Raw genomic sequence first — 3,982 nt, 5'->3', positions numbered from 1 at the left:
AGGGGAGGTGATATTTGAATTTGGTGTTAAAGGATGTTTAGAGGTTTGGCAGATAGAGAAAGTGGTAGGGCATTCTAGGCATCAGGCACACCATGGACAAAGGTGTAACTGTTGATGTCAAAGTTCTGCAACAGCAGAGGTGAAGGGTGCATAGGAGGGATGGAAGGGAATGTGGGCAGGTTGGGTAGAGCCATGCCAAGGAGTTCTGTTTACAGACTGTTGATTTTGAGTTTTTTTGTTTTGTTTAAAGATTTTTTTATTTATTCATGAGAGACACACAGAAAGAGGCAGAGACACAGGCAGAGAGAGAAGCAGGCTCCCTGTGGGGAGCCCAATGCAGGACTCAATTCCAGGACCTCAGGATCATGCCCTGAACCAAAGGCAAATGTTCAATCATGGAGCCACCCAAGTTTGCTTTGTTTTTGCTTTGAAGAATGGTGTGATTGCATCTGAGGCTTGAGAGATCATGCTGGGGGCAGCCAGGTAGAGGAATTAAGAGGTTTGCAAACTCTGTAAAGGACCAAATAGCAAATATTTTGGTCTTGCCAATACACGATCTTTGTCACAATGTCTCACGTTGGCTCTTGTAGTGTGAAAACAGCCATAGACAATACACAAATTTATAAGCCTGGCTGTGTCCTAATACAATTTTATTATTATTTATTTATTTATTTATTTATCCAGCAAAAGTGGTTCGACTTTATTACAGGGAAGCTAGGGAGGAGCGGGGCAAGTGAGGATCTCTGTCAGGAACTGCCATCACTAAGCAGGACTGCCAGGCCCCAGGTCTGTCTGGAAGGCAGGAGAGGATCAGTGTCCTGCACCCTTTGGTCCATAATGGGCTCAGGGGTCCAGGCCCTCACTACTTGGGGCCGAGGTAGGAAACGGCCTTTCCTGTTTTCTCCAGGGTCTCCAGCAGAACGTCCACGCTGTGCTCAGAGTTGATGCAGACCTTCTTCTTGTGCAGGTCAATGTCAAACTCAACTCCTCCCGGCTTGTTGAACACCCGACTGACCGCGTTAGAGCATCCTTCACAGGTCACATCCACAGAGAACTCGTGCTATGGCATGACTGTGGATGGCGGGTGGTGGTGGTGGTGGTGGCGGCCTACAGTTTTATTTTAAAACCAGGTGGAGGGATCCCTGGGTGGCTCAGTGGTTTAGTGCCTGCCTTTGGCTCAGGGCCTGATCCTGGAGTCCCAGGATCGAGTCCCACATCGGGCTCCCTACATGGAGCCTGCTTCTTCCTCTGCTTGTGTCTCTGCCCCTCTCTGTGTCTCTCATGAATATATAAATAAAATCTTTTAAAAAAAATAAAAATAAATAAAACCAGGTGGAATGGATGTGTGTGTGTGTGTGGGGGGGGTTGCAGGCTGTGGTTTAGTGACTCTTAGATTAGACCACGGGAAGAATGAAAACAAGTGGACCCCCAACTATCCAAAAAATTCTCTCATTAGTGGTGAGAATCAAAATAGAACAAAGGAAGTGGGACTTTTAACTGACAAAGAGGGTATCTTTGGACTTCAAGAGGAGCAGGGTCTTCAACATGGGTTGGGATGGAAAGTGGAACTCCGCTTCCCACCCACCAGCCAGCATTTCCTAAAAGGCAAGGCACTACCCCAAAGCTGTGCCAAAGCTCACATCTTCCATTCAGGCCACTGGAATTCTCTGCAGGTCCTTGTGTCAGCAAGGTTGGAGAGACAGAGTCTACACTAGCAATAATCCTGCCAAACAACCCACAGCCCAGGCAAGGAGAAGCCTGGGTAATAAGGTGGAAAGGCTTGCCAAAGCACCATTTGGCCTGAGACAGGAAGGCTTGATTCCAGTTAATTTAGGTAAAAACAAAGTAATTTAAGTAAAAAAGAATGTGTTGGGGGCGCGTTCTAGAACTTAGAAGTGGGATGAGCAGTGCCCCTGGGCTGGAGCCAGGAGCTGCAGAGTGAGGGCAAGCGTCTCGCGATCTGTCAGGGTCTGCTGCAGGCTTCGCAGAGCAGTTTTCTCACCGCCGCCGTGTGCAGATGACTCGACAGTCAGGAGGGGGTCTATGAGTGGCCCTATAAAGATACGCAGGCTTGCCAACAGCCCTCTAAAAAGTTTTGCCTGCTGACAAAAACTGTCAGGCGTCTTTGCTCTTGGCCAGGATTGTGTCCACCGAGGTAGGACCGCTGGTTATCACATACTAATCAGCCACTCTGATTGGCTGCTGGTGACATAATAGAAGTTCGCGGGCAGGCTGGGCGGGCCAGGCCCTGAGGCCCGGAGCGGGAAGGTGGGGGAATGGGTGCCGCGGTCCGGACCGGGTGGGAGAGCGAAGGAGGGAACCACACACATCTCTTTTTTTTTAAATTTTTTTATTTATTTATGATAGTCACACACACACACAGAGAGAGAGAGAGGGGCAGAGACACAGGCAGAGGGAGAAGCAGGCTCCATGCACCGGGAGCCCGACGTGGGATTCGATCCCGGGTCTCCAGGATCGCGCCCTGGGCCAAAGGCAGGCGCTAAACCGCTGCGCCACCCAGGGATCCCGCATCTCTTAGGGCGCTGAGCCGTTTGAAATAGTAAAGAGCCCTCAAGGCCGTGAAACCCGCGCGTGGCCCCAAAGGGCAGCTGGTTCTTCTGGGTTCCCTCGGCCCCTGCGCACCAGCCCCCCGCCCGCCCTCCCGGGGTCCTGCGGCGCGCGCTGCCCCCTCCCGCCCCCGCCGCGCCCTCCCCGGGCCTCCCTGCCCCGCCGCCCCACACCCGCGTCCTCGCTGCGGCCTCGTGCGGGGCCCACACACCTACCTCGGCAAGTTCTCCCGACCCAGCAGAGCCGCGGCAGGAGGAACAAACAGGGCTCGAAGCCCCAGCCGCGGGCCTGCGGGAGCGCAGTGTGTTCTCTACAGGAACAGTAACTAGGGCGGGGCCGGGCTCACCTGTGAGTCACGTGCACCCTCCTCTGGGCTGGCCACCAAAAGAGAGGAGAACACATGCCCCACCGGGGCCTCAAGGGCACAACGTGGGGCATTTCAGAAACGCTTTGGGTTTGCAGAAGAAAACAGCACAGCTTGGGGAAGCGGCTGGAGTTGGGGTTCTATGCCTGGCTCGCAGCAAATTTGCTGCGTGACTTTGGGATCCTCTGTGAGTCTCCGTTGCCTCATCTGTTGCAGGGGGGAAACCATTCAATCGTTTCTCTGCCTTTTCTAGCTTAGTTTTTCCCCACTGATGGGACACTGGTGTTCCAGGAGTTGGACAAAGCATTCTGATGTGAATAACACTAACAACACTTGTCTTTTATTAAGCCTCCTACTATGGGCCTGGCACTGGGCCAGGAATTTCACATACATTAATGCTAATCTTGAGACTAATCCTACCAAGGAGGTATTATCTCCATTTTAAAGAAGAGGAAGCAAGCAAAGTTCCAAGAGATTAAGTAACTTGCCCATTGTCACACAGTTAATACTCTTGATTTAAACTCAAGTCTTTTTGGGACGCTTGGGTGCTCAGCCAGTGGAGCACCTGATTCTTGATCTCAGGTCTTGATCTCAGGGTTGTGAGTTCAAGTCCCACGTTGGGCATGGAGCCTACTTAAAAAGTAAAGCAAAACAAAACATAAACCCAGGTCTTTCTGACTCCAAATATCTTACATGTGATCTTTTTTTTTTCTTTTTGATTTGCCTTAAAAAAAAAAAAAAAAAGCTAAAGGCTGGTATTTTTTTTTCTCCCAACAATTTTCTTTGATGACTACTATCAAGTACTAGCAGAATATCCAAGCTACTGGCAAATGAATACCGGAAATGGATATTGTGGAGACACCTGAAAACTAGATCCTGCATAGCTCAATAGCTTGTTTTTCCTATGAGCCAGTGCACTTACAGCTGTGATTTTATGGCAGTATGCACAATTATTATTATTATTATTTTTAAAGATTTTATTTATTTATTCATGAGAGACACAGAGAGAGAGAGGCAGAGGGAGACATAGGCAGAGGGAGAAGCAGGCTC

The 3,982-nt window shown here is 50.1% G+C and overlaps 1 pseudogene; it reads right to left on the bottom strand.

Moving 5' to 3' along the window:
- Positions 1 to 862: 862 nt before the first annotated feature.
- On the bottom strand, positions 863 to 1,069 carry LOC129521538 (copper transport protein ATOX1-like; annotated as a pseudogene).
- Positions 1,070 to 3,982: the final 2,913 nt, after the last annotated feature.

The sequence above is a fragment of the Nyctereutes procyonoides genome, unplaced genomic scaffold (assembly GCF_905146905.1).
Source record: "Nyctereutes procyonoides isolate TBG_1078 unplaced genomic scaffold, NYPRO_anot_genome, whole genome shotgun sequence".
In the NCBI taxonomy this organism is placed as follows: Eukaryota; Metazoa; Chordata; class Mammalia; order Carnivora; family Canidae; genus Nyctereutes; species Nyctereutes procyonoides.
The sequence above is the reverse complement of the archived record's forward strand: the minus strand, read 5'-3'. Positions and strand labels throughout refer to the sequence as shown.